Below are 23,344 nucleotides of genomic sequence, written 5' to 3' on the forward strand. Positions count from 1 at the left end.
TAAATGCTATGCATGATGAGTTAGCTTCTATGGCTCATAATGATGTTTGGAATCTTGTGGATTTGCCACTAGGTTGTAAACCAGTTGGGTGTAAATGGGTCTTCAAGACTAAGCGTAGTCCATATGGAAAAGTTGAAAGGTATAAAGCCAGACTTGTAGCAAAAGGCTATAGTCAGAGGGATGGCATTGATTATAAGGAAACTTTCTCACCGGTCTCTACTAAGGATGCTTTTCGTGTTGTTATGGCTTCAGTAGCTCATTTTGATTTGGAGCTTCATCAAATGGATGTCAAAACAGCTTTTTTGAATGGAGATTTATTTGAAGAAGTGTATATGGCTCAACCTGATGGTTTTACTAAAAAAGGTAAGGAGCATTTGGTTTGCAGGTTGAAGAAGTCGATTTATAGACTAAGACAAGCTTCTAGGCAATGGTATTTGAAATTTGATCAGGTGGTCACTTCTTTTGGCTTCAAGGAAAATGCCTCAGATCAAATCATTTACTTGAAGAAAAATGGGAGCCATTTCATCATTCTTGTTTTATATGTTGATGATATTCTCTTGTTAGTAGCAGTGTTGAAATTTTGATTGAGACAAAATTTATACTAAATAGCCACTTTGATATGAAGGACCTTGGTGATGCTTCTTTTGTTCTGGGCATTCAGATCTCTCATGACACGTCACGTGGCATTCTTGGTTTGTCTCAAAGAGGATACATTGATAAAGTCCTCAAGAGGTTTAAAATGCATTCTTGCTCCTCATGTGCAACACCTGTTCAAAAAGGTAACAAACTCTCCAAATCTCAATGTCCTCAAAATGATAATGACAGAGTTGAAATGAAAAAAATCCCATATGCTTCCGCTGTTGGTAGTTTAATGTATGCTCAAGTTTGTACTCGTCCCGATATTGCTTTTGCTGTTAATGCTTTAGGGAGATACTTGAGTGATCCAGGTTTGGATCACTGGAAAGCTGTTAAAAAGGTCTTTAGATATTTGTAGGGAACTCAGGATCATATGTTGACCTTTAAGAAGTTTGATCAACTTCAGGTCATTGGTTATTCTGATTCTGATTTTGCTGGTTGCCCTGACGACCGAAAGTCTACTTCTGGCTTTATTTTTATGATGGCAGGAGGAGCCATTTCTTGGAAGAGTGTTAAACAAACTCTTACAGCTACTTCCACTATGGAGGCAGAGTATGTTGCTTGTTATGAAGCTACTTGTCAAGCTGTGTGGCTTAAAAATTTGATTTCTGGCTTTCAAATTGTTGAAAGTATTTCTATAAAACTGATACCCATTAGTCAGTTTTTAAGTAACAACGTAAAACACTCTTACGTTTGAGAGAATATCCATCAGAAAGAGAACAGTAGCATATCAAACTACGTGCTTCCATGGATCCTTCGTTAATTCCAGGTACACAATTTTTAACTGATACTTGAATATATTGTATTATTGTATCTTATACATATTTTATTTCTATCACTTCTTTCACCTTTCGTCTACTTCCATGCATAGCATTTTCTATAAAACTCCTTACAAATCGAGTTTCACTTGTATTATTTACAGTTCCTCCTTTACATTTATCATCCACTCCACCTTATTTATGTTTATTGTCTAATTTGTTCAACTTATACTTAGTGTCTGACCTCCTTCTTCTTCTAGGCATGCATCTCCTACTTCTACACTTGGTATTTTCCCAATTCCTTACACAAAGAATACTCATTTAAGTCAAAAGTGGCTTGTAAAATAATATTTGGTTAAGCCAAAAGTGTCTTGTAAAACAATATTTGGTTAAGCTAGAAGTGGTTTGTGAAAAAAAAAATACTTTAATGAGGTCAGTTATGAGTTGTTGAAAGCTAAAAGAATACACTAGATTGGTCCAAGAGTGACTTGGTAAAGAATATTTGGTTTAGCCAATAGTACCTTATCGAAAGAGTACTTTAGGGGTTAATCAAGAATGGCTATGAGCCCAAAGAATATTCAAATTATACTTCACAACATTAGTCTACTTAGTGAAACTCGTTAGTCTATTATTAAATGAATCAAATTAAAATTAGTATGTGTACTCTCTACTCTTTTACTTTGCATGTTACTACCTGTTATAACATAAAGAGAGTCGTTGTGTCAATATATGAAATTGTACCTACTCGGTCCAATAATACGATCTAACAAGGTTCATTAAACCTCAATAATATGGAGACATTATAAGATACACCCATAAGAGTGAATATTCTCGTATTAACACTATGACAAATCTTAGTAGTATGATTACATCATGATATTCTTTAATATCATATATTTACAGAATATTTGGTATAAGAGATATGTTGCCACATTATGATTATTATTATTGTTATTATTTAATTAAGGTAAGTTGTTATTTTACTAATATTATTCAATATCACATTACCATTTTTAACAATAGACCAATGGGTTCAAAAACTTTATATCCTCAAGGAAAACACACACTCACATACTCTAAAGAACATATCTCTCTTACCGACTTCAGCGTCGGAGAGTCTTTTGTAAGTGGATATTCCCCTATGCTTCAATCTTCATGAGCATCATATTGAGATCTATCAAAGCCATCAAGATCTTATCACATGTCCAAGAGTTTGCCTTAAGTTCCTGGTAAAACCATAAACCACATCTTTTTTAGTGCACAATCTAGGGATAACTATAACCCACTCACTTTTGAAAAAGCAAGGTCGACATGTGTCCCAGTGATATGCAGTTTCAAATGAATTGGGCACCTTCATTTGGGATACCTGTTGTGCAAAATTATGTATTGCGTTTGCCACTTAAGGAGATAGTGTTTGTTAGTTTAGTATTGAATATATTTTTCCAACAATTTTTTCCACATTTTCTCTAGTACACAGTCTGGGGATACCCACAATCCAAAAAACAAGTGACAAAACAATTTCGGAAACCATTATTCAGAAGCACAATGCAGAATCTAGAAGCACAATGCATTTTCTAAGTGGTTTTGGAATATTGAGAATGAGAAAACGAAAAATTGAAAAACCACTTAAAAAATAACACCTAAGATTATAAGATAAAATTATCAAAATTTAGTAGTAAAAAATATTTTACTATTAAAAAAACAAAATTAATTCAATTAAGCGGTTACAGGTTCACATCGTCAAAATAAAAGTTTGTTAAACCATCATTTTCCTGTCCTTTTCTAATTAAGTATTTCACATGGAAAAAAAAGTACTCTGAATATAATTTAATAGTAAAATCGTGTTCCTCATCCAAGAAACGATGTCTCTCTACAAAAAAAAAAAAGATAGCCACACATTCTGCCGACAAGAGAGCAATCAGAATTAGGTACGTCATTAATGTCTTTTGGATTTTCGGGAATCGATTTGAGATTTATAGGATACCTTGTACGAAAAGAATTTATATATTCAAACATTTTCCAGCTTCCTAAACTTATCACCTACATAGTTTCTAAGATGAACACGTTTGGTATTATCTGTTTCAATTTTGGCATTATTTTTGTGATTGTTCTTGCAGTTTTCGCACGCGTATCATCGCAGCTTGGTTCGAAGGTAGAAGAGCTTCCTGGTTTTGAAGGGCCTCTTCCATTTGAACTGGAAACAGGGTACGCAACAGCGCTTACCCTTTTCTGATTTGAACCCTGTTTTCAACGATTCAATGAATTTTGGGTTTGATAGACATAAAGCAAAAACAGGTATGTAGGATTGGGAGAAAGAGATGATGATATGCAAGTGTTTTACTACTTTATCAAGTCAGAGAATGATCCTACAAAAGATCCTCTTATCCTTTGGCTAACTGGAGGTCCCGGTTGTTCTTCCTTATGTAGTCTTGTTTTTCAAATAGGTAATTCTGAGATGAAAATTTTCTTAGTTGATTTCTTTGATAACAAACACTTGATTCAAGGGACAATCACCATTGAAATATTCATATTCCCTTCAATCTTGTACTTCACCTGACCTTTGTTTCCATTTAGATAGTTGAAAATGATGTGATAGTGAATGCATCCAAATATGAGCTTCACCAAAAAGATTGAATCAATTGGATTTGTAGGTCCATTGCGATTCAAGACCGAGAAGTCCGATGGGAGCGTGCCAAATTTGATCTTGATGCCACACTCATGGACGAAGGTATATATTTCATAATGTATCCTCATTTCACCTTCATTTCATCTCATCTTTAATTTCATTTTCATACAATTAAAATTTATTAAGATTCAATTTTCTTTTTCATAAGATAATAATCATCTTACCTATTATAAAAAAGGACACACTAAATTTTTTTACTATCACTTGACAATTGTAACTTCCCATTTTAATAAATAAACTTAATTAAATGACACGTCACACATAAACAATATTCTGAGCAAAGGTTCCGAGTATAACTCACTCCTTAAGAATATCCAAAAGTTTTAAAAGAAAATCCTAAGGCACATCACGATGTCAATACACACAGGATATAGAATCCAACCGTAATACAATTAAGATTGAAAACAAGTTAATACATGGGCCATAGCCCTAAGAGAAAATCCACTTAGCGGGAACCAGCCCAAGGGGACTAAGCAGCAGAGTCATCATTCCCCTGTTGACCGCGAGAACTTCTCGCATTTGCTCACATCAATAAATTGATGATCATCGCAAAAGGAGAAGAACCGCATACAAGACAACCAACAAGCAAACAGGGTAAGCTAGAGTAGAAAACAGTTTATCATACAATCACATGCTATTACACAATCCAAGCAGTCTATATCATCCAAAACATGTTATGACTTCTCAAACAATACACTAGACTCAGACTCGACTCATCCGGATACATATAATCTAGTCGGATTCAACGGATGCTTGCACTTGTGGTGGATTATCCTGTTCACCCTCGAGCTAAGTGTTACAAGTGTTACAATGTCTCAATCCCCCACACACAAGGTTAGCCCTTAATGAGTTTCCGGCCTCCTGCTACTCTCACCACAAGAGTCAGTCCGCTCTATGTGAGACTAACTGACTTTTTAGAGCGTCAGAATGCAACCTTACCTTGAATCCTTACCAAGTTATATAGATGGGGTACCACCATGAACTCCCACTAACAGGGGTCATGGAATTACGTCCCGACCACTGAAGCACCACCATGGGGTCTCACCTAGAGGCTCATGGGATTATGTACTGACCACAGACCAATCATACTCAATCAATCAAGTAATATTTATCATGCACGTAAATCTCATGTCAACCTCTATAACCAATCCTCATTCCCATCACATGTGGAGTCCATACCAACTCATCCTTCCCAAACCATGAATATAGAATTTCATCTAATACCAATACCATGCCACTTTAATTACCAACCATCTCATACATGCCAGATGTCAAGGTCATGTTAAACTTTTCAATCATAGACCATAAACCATTCTACTCATACCCATTCGCCCAATTCATGCTTTTAAAAGTAATTGAATCAATACACAAGTTCAAGTTAAAGTAAGGAATTAAAATTCTACAGCAATTCTCGCTTAAGGTAGACTGATCTCGCTTAAGCTAGACTGATCTCGCTTAAGCTACACTGGTCTCGCTTAAGCTCAAAATTCTTTCTTAAGCTAGACTGATCTCGCATAAGCTAAAATCTCTCGCTTAAGCTAAATTGACAGCTTTTCACTGGTTTCAACATGTAAGAACACAAAATCCTAAACAACAAAAACTAAAGAAAACACAAACACGTTGTATAAAACGTTGGCATCATATTTTCATGCTTTAAAAGGGTAAACAAATCAATCATGGGAGCACACAAGTATTTAAACAATTATGTTGTCAATCTCGCTCAAACTAAGGAGCTCTCGCTTAAGCGAGATTGAAAACAGAGAGCACTTCAAGTTCTCGCTCAAGCGAGAGGCCTTCGCTTAGACGAGCACTCGAAACCAAAAGGGGGCGAGTTACTGCACTTCTCGCTTAGGCGAGAGCTTCTCGTTTGGGAGAAAAACAGTTCGCTTAGGCGAGCATAGCAGATCTCACCTACTCTCACGCATGCCAAGCCAAAAATCCATCCATAAACAATACACAAATTATTTTCACACCATCAAAAGCACATCAAATCATCAAGAGCACCCAATAGAACCAAAACAAGCACATTATTTATAAAAAAATTAAAAAAAAATCCTAGCTTCCCTGACCTGGAAAGAGCTATCCAAAAGACTCGTATACCCAAACAGTGAGCACCACAACTTTGGGAACAACTTACTAAGGTGAAGAAGGAATGAGTTCAAACTAGCTTGACCATGGTGTTACTGAGCCCTAGCAGAGTTTCTGTGGAGAGGAAAGGTAAGAGTGAGAGCACTGATTTTGACAAGTGAGTGCAGAATGAAGGACACCCTATGGGCCAGCCTTTAGGCCCAACTGATTAGGGTGGGCCTTTAAAAATAAGGGTAGCCAGTTGGTCTTACAACAATGATCTTCGTTACTACTCACTTTTCTTTCTTTTAAATATAAAAGTCGACTAAAACTATTTTATTTTTCTAAAAATTGTTAAATAATTGTTAAATTTTATTTATCAAAGTCTCAGATGACTTCAAATCTCAAACTAAAGCATGTTCGTTATCACTTCCCATCACCTTGTTCTCTCCTTTAAGCATCTCTCCACTGACTTGATCACTCTTGGGTTCTGGCCTACTGCCCCACCATCAACACTCTTGACCACTTTTATGTATAAGGACACTCATACCTCTTGCTTCCTCTGTTGGCTTCAACCAAGGCAACAAGTTCACTACCGAGTTGTTCCATTTCCAATTTAAAACCTTCAATTGTTTCCTTCACCATATCGTTTTGGCGTCCTACCTTCACCTTTAATCGCCTAACCTGAAACCATTATTTCACAGAAACCTCAAAACCATAACTCTCCCTGACTTCAAGTCTCTAGTTTGATCTGTATCAATCAACTCTACAATACACCTCAAACTAAGATTTCCTGATTTGGCTTTTTTCCCTACCTCTTTGAGAAACTCCCTTGTACTAGTCAAATGACTTGACCAATGAAATCTCTTCACCTCTTCTCCTCCCAACTTAGACACTAACTTCTCCACCAACTCTTACTCTTACCTTGCCAAGCCTAGATCTTGAATTCTCTTATAGAAATAAGCACCGACTCTTACTTCCTTACTTCTAGGTTGGTACCCTAACTTGAAAACATAATTCAACCACCTCTCATTTCCTTGGTCCAACTTCCTCTATGCAACCCTACACTTCACTCTCTGAATGATCATTGCACACTTTTACCCGATACTCACAAGAATGAAACCTTTGATGTTTTTAAAGAACTGGTCTTCGTAGTAATCACTAGGTCATGAGTAAGATAGTTCTTCTCGTGCACGTCTTACCATTTCTAAGCATCATCTGCCACCATCCCGCTGCGCTACTCTGACCCATACATAAGGTCACTTGTTTGTTTACTCAAACTAATTATCCTTTCATGTTCGCCATGATAAGGAAGCAATCGTCGTTTAGAAACCTTCCTCGAGACCCCTATAAAACTTGAAGAACCCTTTAAACTCCTCTTTTGATAGCCTTAGCGTTCCATTTTCTCAACAATGTATCTATCATTTTAAAACTATATTCCTTATTAGCCACTCCAACCTTAGTCAATACTCTTCTTGAACAGCTTGACACACCACAACTTCTTTTTAAAGATTCACCAAACTTGCAGTCATCCTGGTGATTATACTGAGTTTATACCATTATGTCTCTAACAACTCTTTCACTTGTTTCTCTTACTTCACAATCCTAGCATAAATCCTCCAATTAGAAACTATTAGCACAAGTTCTATTTCAGACCCAAAAGTGAACTTCAGCACTCCAAAGCGAAAATTCTAATATTTACTTCAGAACAAATCTATAACTCTTCTACCACTGAGATTCCTTGCGTCTATTTTTCGCTTGCCTTTGTCGTATAACTTTGATTCACATGACATCATGCCCTCACCTTTCAGCTTGATCCACACTTGTTACACCATTACTGACTCATCTCTTTAAATCAAAGGATACTACTTCATTGGGGATCACATCTCCTAAGAATGAGATTAAGAAAACAACCAATTCACCCTTGAGATTATGTCCCAACCTTGTAAAGGAAACAATTCAAATTGGCTTTGAATTTAAATCCTTTGGTCACCATAAGACATGAGACCCACCCGAGTAAACGTCACTTGACTGCAATTGTAGCAAACCACCATCTCAACTCCAACTCCCTCTTGCAGGCACCCATGACTCCTTTACCATATGGGCGATACCAAGAGGTATATCATCCCACAAACCCATATCCCAAGCACCACTTTTATACTTTGTATCCTCGAATTTGATCATTTGTGCTACTCACTCTAGCACCAGCTATCATATACACCATTTCAATTTCTTCAGACTTTTCTTCTCCTTTCATTCCTTAGTGTATTTTGCCCCCACTAGATCTTGCCATTCCTACAAAACCCAACACTTAGATTTCTTGGCCTCAGCCCAAGGTCAATTGTTTTGCTCATGTAAACTACTTTTCCATGAAACATCCTTCTACCAACTCCAAAGACCAATCATCTCCTTCTAACTATCCAACCTAGTACGAAACCTTTATGCCACTTCCTTTTTTTATCCACATATTATTTTTTTCCTTTACTTAGGAAACATTATCCTACTTGACTGATTCGTAAGCTCTACTCCATTTTAGCCTCCAACTAGAGATTTGTCGTCTTTTTACACTTCATGGTCTTTATCTTTCTCAGCTTGCTCGATGCCAAGCAATCTCATTATTTTCTACAACCCAGGATTTGCCAATTGCTTCTTTTCCACCAATCCAAGAAAACACTTGATATGGCCATACGACCAAATTTAATGACACTTCTCTTAACATTACATGTATTTGTAGAACTCTGAACCCCGGCATTACCGGAATGTAGAACCAAGTTGATTTTTCCTCAAACGTTGTTACACTTGCATGCACTGATATCTCCCATATATTCTAACCTCTAGATTCAACTTATTTTGGAAAACTTGCGGTATTTGATCCCAAACTTGTCCTTGAAGCTCCCTTAGTCCAATCGTTGCTAAACTCCAACATCTTTTCTCAAACTACTAACCCAAACTTACCTTTCCTTGCTCAACGGTATACATCACACATCAACTTCCTATCTTTGAGGCAAGAAGTTGTCTCAGAGACCTCATCCAACACTTGTAAAGGTAAGCAGGCCAAGTTGACATTGAATATGCATTCCCTTATTTCTATAGACACCAGACACAGAGCACAAAGGCATAACAAGATAAACTAGAACATACGAAGCAACACTCCATCATTTATAGACAACCAAACCTTTTTGTCTGTCACCCTTCTTTCCCTAACAAGTAGAATTAAGAAAGAAAAAACAACCTTTAATCTAGTCATGAGTGTGCACCCTCATAACATTATCAAGGCGTTTTCTGTTCTCAAAACTTTTGGTTTCACTTACAAACTTAACTAGACATGACTACTCACGCCCGCGAGGCATGACAAACCCACAACCTCGGGTCATGTTAAGGACGAACTGCTCTGAAACCATAAATGTAACGTCCCATTTTAATAAATAAACTTAATTAAATGACACGTCACACATAAACAATATTCCGAGCAAAGGTTCGGAGTATAACTCACTCCTTAAGAATATCCAAGAGTTTTAAAAGAAAATCCTAAGGCACATCACGATGCCAATACACACAGGATACATAATCCAACCATAATACAATTAAGATTGAAAACAAGTTAATACATTGGCCACAGCCCTAAGAGAAAATCCATTAAGCGGGAACCAGCCCAGGCGGACTATGCAGCAGAGTCACCATTTTCCTGTTGACTTCGAGAACCTCTCGCATCTGCTCAAATCAATAAATTGATAATCATCGCAAAAGGAGAAGAACCACATACAAGGCAACCAACAAGCAAACGTGGTAAGCTAGAGTAGAAAACAGTTTATCATACAGTCACATGCTATTACATAATCCAAGTAGTCTATATCATCCAGAACATGTTATGACTTCTCAAACAATACACTAGACTCAGACTTGACTCATCCGGATACATATAATCTAGTCGAATTCAGCGAATGCTTGCACTTGTGGTGGATTATCCTGCTCACCCCCGAGCTAAGTGTTACAAGTGTTACAATGTCTCAATCCCCCACATACAAGGTTAGCCCTTAATGAGTTTCAGGCCTCCTGCTACTCTCACCACAAGAGTTAGTCCGCTCTATGTAAGACTAACTGACTTCTTAGAGCGTTAGGATGCAACCTTACCTTGAATCCTTACCAAGTTATATAGATGAGGCACCACCATGAACTCCCACTAACAGGGGTCATGGAATTACGTCCCGACAACTGAAGCACTACCATGGGGTCTCACCTAGAGGCTCATGGGATTACGTACTGACCACAGACCAATCATACTCAATCAATCAAGTAATATTTATCATGCACGTAAATCTCATGTCAACCTCTATAACCAATCCTCATTCCCATCACATGTGGAGTCCATACCAACTCATCCTTCCCAAACCATGAATATAGAATTTCATCTCATACCAATACCATGCCACTTTAATTACCAACCATCTCATACATGCCACATGTCAAGGTCATGTTAAACTTTTCAATCACAGACCATAAACCATTCTACTCATACCCATTCGCCCAATTCATGCTTTTAAAAGTAATTGAATCAATCCACAAGTTCAAGTTAAAGTGAGGAATTAAAATTCTACAGCAATTCTCGCTTAAGGTAGATTGATCTCGCTTAAGCTAGAAATTCTCGCTTAAGCTAGACTGATCTCGCTTAAGCTAGAATGGTCTCGCTTAAGCTGGAAATTCTCGCTTAAGCTAGACTGATCTCGCTTAAGCTAAAATCTCTCGCTTAAGCTAAACTGATAGCTTTTCACTGGTTTCAACATGTAAGAATACAAAATCCCAAACAACAAAAACTAAAGAAAACACAAACACGTTGCATGAAACGTTGGCATCATATTTTCATGCTTTAAAAGGGTAAACAAATCAATCATGGGAGCATACAAGTATTTAAACAACTATGTTGTCAATCTCGCTCAAACTAAGGAGCTCTCGCTCAGGCGACAGGGTCTCTCGCTCAAGCGAAAAGCTTTCGCTTAAGCGAGATTGAAAACAGAGAGCACTTCAAGTTCTCTCTCAAACGAGAGGCCTTCGCTCAGGCGAGCACTCGAAACCAAAGGGCACGAGTTACTGCCATTCTCGCTTAGGCGAGAGCTCCTCGCTTAGGCGAGAGCTTCTCGTTTGGGCGAAAAACAGCTCGCTTAGGCGAGCATAGCAGATCTCACCTGCTCTCACGCATGCCAAGCCAAAAATTCATCCATAAACAATATACAAATTATTTTCACACCATCAAAAGCATATCAAATCATCAAGAGCACCCAACTGAACCAAAACAGACACATTATTTATAAAAGCATAAAAAAAAATATTATCTTCCCTTACTTGGAAAGAGCTAGCATCCTCATTTGACTTTAATTTCATCTCATAGTTAATTTAATTTTCATACAACTAAAATTTATTAAGATTCAAAATTTTTATAATAAGATAATAATAGAAAACTAAACTGAAAAATAATAAAAATTTAGCTGAGTAATAAGAACTCAGTTACATTTTTAACTTCAAATTTAATAAAACCTAAAATAATTCTTTTATTGTGTTTTGTTTTGACAGGTGTGTAGCATTATTTTTGTGGATTTGCCTTTAGGAACAGGCTTCTCGTATGCCAAAAATCTTACTGCTAATAGAAGTGACTGGAAGTTAGTTCACCATACTCATCAATTTCTTAGGAAGGTACGTTCACTTTCATCATGTTTTGTGAGTTTTTGTTTCATTAATTAAATTTTAAGTTAAAAATTTAACTGAGTTCATATTACTCACTTAAATTTTTATTATTTTTTCAGTTTAATTTTCTATCAACTTTTCTGATAGAAAAAAATTGTTTGATATACGATTGTTTGACAATTTTTAAAAAAATAAAATTGTTTTAGTCAAACGATTAAAGATAAAATAATTTTATAATTTATAAATAAATACAAATCTTATTTTACATGTTAGATTTTGATTTTGTGAAATTAAGTTAATATTCACTCTTATCGTGTTTTGTGAGTTTTCCTAGTTTCATCACCAAATTCCCCTTTCTTAAGCATTTTGAAAACAAGCTACCATAATTTTGATCATTCTTTTATTAAACTACAATCCTGGTATGGTAATGATCTTTGTAGTGGCTGATTGATCATCCTGAATTTATTTCAAATGAGTTTTACATGGGAGCTGATTCATATTCTGGCATACCTGGCCCTGCCATTGTTCAAGAAATTTCAAAAGGTATGAAATTTCAAATCTTTTAGTTTCACATCTCCTAACATATATTAACTGTAAAAAACTGCTACATTTATTGCATAAGTTAAGGACAGTTTTTTACAAGATTGTTGTGCAAACTAAATCTCACTTTACATTTAACTATATATAACATATAAAAAGCTTATCATGCATGGACATATATAATAAATCTTACAATTATTCTTCGATTTCTTTGATGAACAGGAAATGAAATTGGTCTTCAACCACCGATAAATCTCAAGGTTTGCTACCAGTTTCTCTGTCCGTGCTTTTACTACAGACAAAATAAATTTCTAGAGACTGAGTTTTGATAACTAAGTTCAATTTTCAAAACCCCAAATCATTCAAGGAATATCTTTTCGGTTACCACTCTAAAGTCTAAATTGATCTTAAGATATTTTCAGGCAGCAGTGGCGGACCTTGGAAGGTCCCTACATGTCTCTAATGGTGTGTTTGGATGAAACAATTCAAGAGGGTAATTCATTTATTTGGAGAATTTGAAATTCTTTTTAATGAAATGCTTTGTTTGGATAAAGAAATTAAAAAGCATTTAAAATGTTTCTTAAAGTATTTCTATTAGCTAAATTAGAATAAATTCAAATGCCCTAAAAAAAGGTGAAATTTGAAATTCTTCTCATCAATCTCACACTTTGGACTCAATCCCAAACAAACCCGGCAAACCCGACAACCATGACAAACTAGGCTGGTCATATGATCCAGACAGATTGAACGGGTCAACTAGGCCCAACAACCCAGTCGGGTTGGGCGAACCCGATGACCTAGACAGACCGGGTGACTTGATGACACATACAGGTTGGACGGCTTTGACAAATCAAACAGGTCGATCAAGTCCGACAACCCACACTGTTTGGACGAGCCCGACGACCAAGATGGGTCGCGTGGGCTTGACAACCTAGTGGGGCCAAGCCAGGCCAATGACCTAGACGAGTCGAGTTGGGTCGGGTCATGCTGGGCCAGTTTGACGAATTTGATGAGCATGATCGGTAGGTATGGGCCGTCAGACTTGTTTGGATCATCGGGCCGACCCAGACTATTTGGGTTTTTCGGTCGTCTTGACCCATCTAGGTCATCGAGTAAGACCAATTCGGCTAGGTAGTTGGGTCAGCCCAACCCATCTGGATCATCAAGCCCGTTTTCAAATTTATCATGAACTCAAAACATAATTAAGCCTAAAATAAATATTGTACAAATTAAATTTATCTCACAAGAAATTCAATTGTTTTTTTCCAAACAAGAAATTGAAATGTAAGGTATTTTAATTTCTTTATCCAAACAAGTTATTTAGAAAATGAAGGGGATTTAATTGCAAGCAATTCAAATACAGAGCATTTCAATTTCTAACCACGGTTGAAATGCTCCATCCAAACACAAGGTAAGATTTTTTAATTTTTTTTAAATACTTTTTTTTAATTTTTTTAGATTGATTTTTACTTTTTTATAAAATATAATATTTAATATTATAAATAATAAAATAAAAAATTAAATATAATAAAGAATAATAAAATTTATTGAGATATTTTTCTCTCTCATTTCAAGTTTTGTATTTATTTATTACTTTTGCATCTCCTTTTTTTTATTTTAAAAAAATAGAAAGTTAGATATAAATTCATTTTTTCACTCTATGTTCTCATCCATTTTCTACTATTACATTACATTACATATTAAGAAAAGAATATACTACCAAAATTACTACATTGACCATTTTCTTTTATTGACACGTATTATTAAAATTAATTTTTGTGTCATGTTAAAATTCTGGTACAAATTACATATTAAGAAAAGAATATACTACCAAAATTACTACATTATCCATTTTCTTTTATTGGCACGTGTCATAAAAATTAATTTTTCGTCATTTTAAAACTCTGGTACAAAAAGACTCGGGTTCAAATTCTACAAAACTCAATTTGTTTTTATTTTTTCATTTATTTATGATTTCAACTACAATATTAATTACAAGTAATAATATTATTTGTAATATTTTTATGTGTTTATTATAATATTATATTAATATTAATTACAATTTATATTAATATTATTATTAGTAATTTAAAGGTTAAATAAATATAATAATAATTATATTATTATTCTAAAAAGATTTGAAATAAAAAACAATGTGTATACATGCATGAGTCACATGCTATTATAATTATTTCGTAAAATCCATTAACTGCACTATATTATGATATCAATTCTATTTATTATATTTAGAACTACAATTATTATTACATCACTTAGATTTAGTACTACATTACTTTAATAACAACATTTACAACAATATAACATAATTTTCATAATATTTCATTACATAATATTTTTACTACTTTATTATTTTAATATACAAAATAAAAAAAATACAACTGTTGTGTGAGCATGGGTGAGTTTACTAGTTTGTTAAAAAATTTTGCAAGAAAATATTTTTTCCCGTGATTTTTTCTAAGAATCTTAATTGACAAGTAATTCCTTCGTGGTTAATTATTTCCTACAAAATTATAAAATTCGTAAGTATTTTTCACAAAACCTTTATGAAATGTGTTTTATACAAAATATTTTGCAAAAAAAATTGACAGTAATTTCATACAATTATTTTTTAATAATAAAATTGTTAAGTATTTTCTACAAAAAAAATTCATTATTATATGAATTTTTTTTAGTAGCAAATTATTATTATTATCAACAGCTCTAACTATAATTGTAATTATTATTATCAACTATCATTATTATTATCAACTATAATTATTATGATCATTGTTACTTCCAACTATAAGTATTATTATCATTATTATTAACTATAATTATTTCTATTATTATATTACTATTATAGTTAGAGCTGCAATTTTCCTACAAAAAAAAATCATTGTTATATGAGTTTTTTTAGTAGCAAATTATTATTATTATCAGCAGCTCTAACTATAATTGTAATTATTACTATTATCAACTATCATTATTATTATCATCAACTATCATTATTATTATCAACTATAATTATTATGATCATCGTTACTTCCATGTATAAGTATTATTATCATTATTATTAACTATAATTATTTCTATTAGTATATTATTATTATTATAGTTAGAGGTGCAATCTTCTACAAAAAAAAATCATTGTTATATGAGTTTTTTTAGTAGCGAATTATTGTTATTATGAGCAGCTCTAACTATAATTGTAATTATTATTATTATTATTAACTATTATTATTATTATTATTATCAATTATAATTATTATGATCATTGTTACTTCCAACTATAAGTATTATTATCATTATTATTAACTATAATTATTTCTATTATTATATTACTATTATTATTATTAATAAAAATATAATTATTATAATAGTTATTATTATTATTATGGTTAGTTACACATCTTACTTTTACTTACCATATAGGCATCATGTTTCAATTTGTTCTTTTTATTTGTTTTGTTGTTCATTTATCTTTACATTTGAACAATTATTTCAATTCAAAATAATAGTTACTAAAATTAGTACAATAATAAAACTAAAAATAATTTTTTATTATAAATAATTATTTAAATTTAATATATAATAATTAAAAGGATATAATTGAAAAAACAAAAAAAGACACCAAAGATGTTTATCTCTTTATATATGTAATTGTATTATTATATTATTTTTATTTTTACATGATATTATTTTAGTGTTATTATTACTATTATTAATTATTATTATTATTATTATTATTATTATTATTATTATTATAGTTAATCATACATCTTACATTTATCTACTACGATATTATATTTCAATTACTTGCACTTTTTATTTATTTTGTTGTTCATTTTATCTCTAGATCTGTGTAACTTTTTGAATTAAAAAAATAGTTATTGAAATTAGTAAAATGATAAAACTGACAAATATTTTTTTATTATAAATAATTATTTAAATTTAACAAATAATAATTAAGAGGATGAAATTGTAAAAATAAAAGAGAACACACAAAATATTTACCTCTTTATTCATGTAGTTGTTGTATTATTATTATTTTTATCACTACGAGATACTATTATAATGGTGTTATAATTATTATAATTAGACACATACCTTAATTTAATTTATTACAGGATCATATTTCAATTACTTATCCTTTTTATTTGTTTTATTTTTGATGTATATCTTTATATATAATTATGGATTATTATGGTTAACATTGGCCTTAGTGTTAACATTGACATTAATATTTATAGCATAAACATTATTATTATTATCATTAGTTTGTTATTATTGGTATTATTATTATTTTTATTATTACTATTATTACTATTCATAGTAGTGTTATTAATATAAGTGTTTTCTTTTTTAATTATAAAAAACATTGTTATACTAAATACTTTTACTGAATAGATTTTTAATCTTTTAAAATTTTTATAATTTATAATTAATATTATTATTAGTATTTTTAATGGTTAAATAAATATAATAATAATTATATTATTATTCTAAAAAGATTTGAAATAAAAAAAACAAAATAAAAACGTGCTTACGTCACAAGTCACATGCTATTATAATTATTTCGTAAAATTAATTAATTGTACTATATTATGATAGCAATTCTATTTATTATATTTAGAACCGAAATTATTATTACATCACTTAGATTTACTACTTCATTACTTTAATAACAATATTTACAATAATATAACATATTTTTCATAATATTTCATTACATAATATTTTCACTACTTCATTATTTTAATATACAAAATATAAAAAAATACAACTCATGCGTATGCACGAGTCAGTATACTAGTTTAAGATAAAAAAAGGCAACTCTCTCATTTCTCTTGATAGGAAAATATTAGTTTGATATTTAGTTTTTTTTTTTCATCTTCTAAGTTTTTTTATATTTATTTTTTATGAATGTAAAAATAAAAGTTATATATGTACTATATGTTTTTTATAACCATTTCTTAGATGTGACTTGATTACCATATTTATTTTTTTAGTAATTATGTCTCTCAATCTTTGATTAGATGTTGATAAATTATTTTTTAGTCTTAATTTATTTTAATAGGTATATTGATGAAAAATAAAACAATATATTTATTTTTTTAAAGTGATAAAAAGAAGATACCCTTGAAGATCAAAACAATACAAATCCACTCCTTCACCTATTTTCAAGCATGTTAGGAATTCAATTGTTGAATTAGAGAACCATTCCTAAATATTCAAAAAATTATAAGTGAGAAGTTTCATATTAATTCTTTTAAATTACAAGACGAATGTTTCTGATTAATTCCTTGGAATTTATTATAAGAAAGCGTTCTCAAATGTGGAAATATATAGGGGAAGAGATTAAATTAAAAAAAATTATTTAAAATGAGTTTCATATCATATATAATTTCAAAACTATACTTTTTTTTTACTATAAAACATACAAGGATTTCAATACTAAATTATATATACTTTTGTTACATTAGTAATAATTAAATATATAAAATTTGAGTATATTATTTTGGTCCCTTCAAACTTTCTTATCAAGATCCACCACTATTTTCAGGGATATCTGCTAGGGAACCCAATAACAACAAGGAAAGAAAAAAATGACCAAATCCCATTTTCTCATGGGATGGGACTTATTTCTGATGAACTATATGAGGTAATAAAAGTGTTCTTCTTCTCTTTAATAATGCTACTTGCATTGTACTTTTGAGTAAAGTTTGTCGCAACCGCTGAACTGCTGACTTTTTTTTTATCTCGACAAGGGTTAGTTGTTAGGGTTAAGAATGTTTTTAATTTATGGATTTTGAAAGAAAAATAGAATTGATCCATGTTTGAAATTTTGATATATTTTAGTTTTCAAATTGTAAAAATAATGAATATAGTCATTTTCATTCAATTATCTTAAAATATTTGTACATGTGAGATGCATTTTTCCTGTAAATATTAAAGTAGAGATGTGTTGGAGTAAACAACTCATATACTACTAAAAGTATACTTAAGCCTTGTTAGTATTATGTGAGGGGAGTTGAGCACATATCTCCTATCCTCCCTTCTAACGTACCAAAATGAAGTGATGACTTAAATTGTGTGTGAAAATATTTAGGCATCCTTTTTATATTGATAAGTACATTCTAATCAACCAAAAATTAAGAGAGTGATATTAATTACTCATAAATGATAGGAATAATTTATTGTTATGAAAAATATCAGTTATATATGCTATTTTCAGAGATATCGTGGTAGATCTTATATTATTTCAAAAATTTATATAATGACCAATACATAACTGATAAAACAAGTTGCTTATTAATAAATTATACGTTGTTTGTTTAAAAGTGTATGCTGATTATTCAAAAATAGTATGCTACTTATTAAAAAATAACTTGTTTAAATGACATGAATTCTTAATCATCATGAATGGGCAGTCACTGAAGAGAAATTGTAAAGGAGAATATACATATGTAGATTCTACAAATGAGTTGTGTTTAAGAGATCTCAACTACTATGATGAGGCAAGTAAAAACCATCCTAGTTCTGTGTTCTGTGTTCTGTTTTATTTTATTTTTGTTTATTGATCGTAATAATAAATATTATTTGTTATGTTCAGTTGCTTTCAGGAATCAATACATTCAACATTTTGGATCGCTATTGCAAATATGATTCTGCTAAGAAACATGAAGGTCCATGGATAAGATCTCTGACTCAAAACTTTGAGTCTTCTCTTAATTCTCATCTCACAGAGTTAGACTTAGACACAAGATGCCAAGTAATTCTTGCGTACCTTAAATGCACTCTCAAACTTTTTGTCCACCATGGTTTCAATTTTATTTCACCATTTTACGTTGTTGCAGACATATCGTTTTTTCCTTGTCACTCAATGGGCCAATGATGAGAGCGTTCGCAAATCGCTGCACATTCGAGAGGTTTGACATAATATTTTATAGTGTTAAATATGGTTTTGGTCCCTTAACTTTTAGTAAATTTGGAGTTAGTCTATTTTGAAACTTTGAACTAATTTAGTTTTCCATCTTTTGAAATACGTGGATTTAGTTCTTTTAATCAAATTTTGTTAAGTTTATTTGACATTTCAAACACATTTCATAATAGTATTTGACTTAACATTAAAGTAAAAATGTGTCAAACCGTAGGCAGTTTTGTATTTAAGGTCTTTTTGAACTGAAATTTGTAAAATTGAGTCCGTTGAAATTTTTTTTAAAATAGGGGTAAGTCGTCAGGGTGGACGATGACATTACAGGTGAAGTCGTCTCCCACCCTGTCAGTTTCTATTTTTTTTTCTTAAAAAAAGTGAAGTGAAAAAGTGAAGTCGTCATCTCTCAAGTAACGACTTCACTTTTTTTTATAATTGATAACCCCACAAAACCAGCTTGGAAGGTTTAGAGGGTGGAACAATGCTTTAATGAATTGTCCAAGAAAGTTTACTAGGATATGCTCTAACCTGACTCTGGTACCATGTTAGTGGTGAGCTTTAAGCCTAACTCAACTCCACAAAATTAGCTTGGAAGGTGAGGTTTGCACTTCACTTATATACTATGAAATTGCCTTATCTTTTGTCGATGTGGGACTTCCAACAAAGATCCTAAAATACAAAATTGCCCAAACTATATAAACAACTCAAATACAATCCTGAAATCCATACGAAACATCAAATAAACCTAACAAAATTTGATTAAAAGAACTAAATTCACATATTTCGAAAGATGAATTACTAAATTGGTCCAAAATTTTAAAATGAACTAATTCCAAGATTCACCGAAAGTTAAGGGACAAAAACATATTTAACCTTATTTATATATATATATATATATATATATATATATATATATATATTGGGATGTGTGTTAAATCAAATAAATTGATGATAGTGATTTAAATAAACTTTTAATCTTTTGTATGTTGATTGCAGGGAACCAAGGGCAAATGGGAACGTTGTTGGAGTAGTGATTATGAGTATGAGATCTATAGTAGCTTCCCGTTTCATGTAAATCTGAGTGCGAAAGCATATCGTTCTTTAATATATAGGTGAAGAGTTTTATATGTTTTGTTTTGAAAAATTGTGTTTGCATATGTTTTGTGTGTTAAGGATGTTTGGTGTTTTGTTGGCAGTGGGGATCATGATACAGTTGTTCCTTTCATGTCGACTCAAGCATGGATCAGAGCTCTGAACTACTCCATTCTACAAGATTGGAGGCATGGCTTCTAGAAGATCAAGTTGCAGGGTGAGAATTCATTTATGTTTTTGGTTTTTTAATTTTTAATTAAATTTGAAATTAGTTCATTTTTTTAAATTTGATCTAATTTAGTCATCTAATTTTAAAAATACATAAATTTAATTTTTTTAACTAAACTTTATTAAGTTTATATGACATTTAAATTGTGTTTCATGATAACATTTGAGTTGTTTATATTGTTTTACATATTTTTACTTTAATACTAACTCAAAAACACGTTTTAAATATAAATAAATTTAATAAAATTTAATTAAAAAGATTAAATTCACCTATTTTTAAAATTATAAGATTAAATTTAACCAAAATTTTGAATATGTTATGAAATAAAGCGAATAATAGAGAGAGAATAATAGATAATAGAGAAGAGAAGAAACAATAGAAAATAGAGAATAGGGAGAAACTCATCTGTGTATTATTATTGATAGGAAGAGTCCTATTCATAGATACAACATGTAATCCATAAAGGAAACAAATCAACCAATTTAATACAAATATTTAAATAAAGAGTAATAAATCATATGAGTATCAATCATATGAAATCACATGAGTAAGTGTATCAAATTAATGGACAATCATTCATTCATAACACTCCCACTTGAGTGTCCATTGATAAATTGATAAAAGAATGTGTCTCGTTAAAACCTTACTAGGAAAAATCCTTTGGGATAAAAACCTAGTGAAGGAAAAAGAGTACATCATTTTATATAATAATGTTCTTTACATCTTCTATTTCTACCCCTCATGTAAACTTACATCATTAAGATGACAAAGTCCAATATTGTGGACCAATTGCTGAAAAGTTCTTCTTGGCAAAGACTTTATAAATAAACCTGCCAAATTTTTACATAAATGAATCTTTTGGGATTTCAACCTTTTCGATTAGTTTATTTTGCATATTAGCCCCCTTTCTCATTCAAGAGTGAGTTATCTTTGGAACCAATAGGTCTACCACGCTTCAAACGTGTTCACATGAGTTTTTCAACCCTTTTATTTCGCATCATAATAACTGATCATGTCAAACAAGACGATCATTTTGATTTGTAAACTTCTGGTTGGGCAAATAAAATCCTTCAAGGATTTTCATATAAATATGATTCTCAAAAGAACCGTACTAACAGGTTGTAACATCATCCATTAGATGTAAATGCAAACTTGTTGTGCAACTAGGATAATCGAATATTGCAATGTTAGTGAACATGTTTTTTATTTCACTAGATACAATCATTAAAGTAATAAAGTGAAACTTTATAAATACAATCATTATAGATACAATATGTAATCCATAAAGGAAACAAATCAACTTAGTTAATACAAATATTTACCATAAAGAGTAAAAAATTATATGAGTAAATCAATAGACAATCATTAATTCATAACAGAATATAAATTAATTCTAATTTTTATTAAAGTTAAGAGATTACAAACGTATTTTTAAAATTAAAGAGGGGGGATTTGAGCCGCTATCAAGTTGAAAGAATTTATATTTTAAACTTAAAATATTAAAAATAATAGATACGTGAGGTTTTCTTTATTTATTTATATATTTGTTCGTTTTATTGACTTTTATTCAACACAAGAGTTTCAATTTAAAATTTAATAATATTTTTTAAGTGTGAACTTCTTGATAGTATGATACATTCACTTCCTTTTTTTAGTGAAATCATCTTTTAATCATGAATAAATTATTAATGGTTGTCTAAAAATCTTTTCACAAAGACTTTCTAATGTAAAAAATCTATAAACTTGAAATATTTCACCTAGTTTCACCTAATTTATACTCTATTTGTTTAAGTCAGTTATCAAAATAAACCACCATCAATTTGATACCACTTATTATTATATTTTTTTGTTTTGTGTGAAATGATCTTAAAGAGATTTATCATTGATATATTATAATTTTTTTATCAACAAAAGAAATATATAGCACAGGAAACAGTATGATATGTCATAATATAAAATTACCAAGAGTGAAGATGAGTTCAGTGAGATTAATATTGTAGGCATTTAAAAAGCAATCTTTACTTTTTTTAATGATAAAAAGTATTTACTATTATACTAATTTGTGAATAATTTGCATTCCACGCAGATACACAAGAACATACTCTAATCAAATGACATTTGCAACTGTGAAGGTAAACATATCAGCATCCAATTTAGATATTTTAACTGTTCTTTCCTTATATTACAACATTCTATGAAATTTAAATAAAATGAACAGAATTATTATTATTTTTATTATATTAAAAATAAATACGTAAATATTTATTCTACCAAACTAAAAATTAATATTTATAAGTTATTAATGATATCATAACTGGTTATAGGATTCAGGACACACAGCTCCTGAGTACAAGCCTGAAGAAGGTTATGCCATGTTCAGCAGGTGGATAGCTAGTAAGCCTTTGTAACTGAAACACAATATATGTCTCCAAATGTAATATAAATTATCATCAATAAAATATGTTGTAATAATTTTTGAATTAATATGTTACCGATGGTTTGCAAATTAATTTAAATTTTTTGCTAAATTTTTTGTGTTGTCTCTTTATTTTATCTTTCTTTTTAATACGTAACAGAAAGATAACACAAAAAATCTCAAAGATAGTTAAAAAATAGTTAATACGAACACTACAATATTATATTGTGATATTGTTAAGTAACGAAAATTATATCAATATTAAAAAATTTAAGAACTATAATATAAAAAATATTTATTATTTGAAAAT

The 23,344-nt window shown here is 31.1% G+C and overlaps 1 pseudogene; it reads left to right on the forward strand.

Annotated features, from left to right (window-relative positions):
* Positions 1-3,326: 3,326 nt before the first annotated feature.
* On the forward strand, positions 3,327-23,102 carry LOC114165870 (annotated as a pseudogene).
* The last annotated feature ends 242 nt before the right edge of the window (positions 23,103-23,344 follow it).

This window comes from Vigna unguiculata, chromosome 10, assembly GCF_004118075.2.
Source record: "Vigna unguiculata cultivar IT97K-499-35 chromosome 10, ASM411807v1, whole genome shotgun sequence".
NCBI lineage: Eukaryota > Viridiplantae > Streptophyta > Magnoliopsida > Fabales > Fabaceae > Vigna > Vigna unguiculata.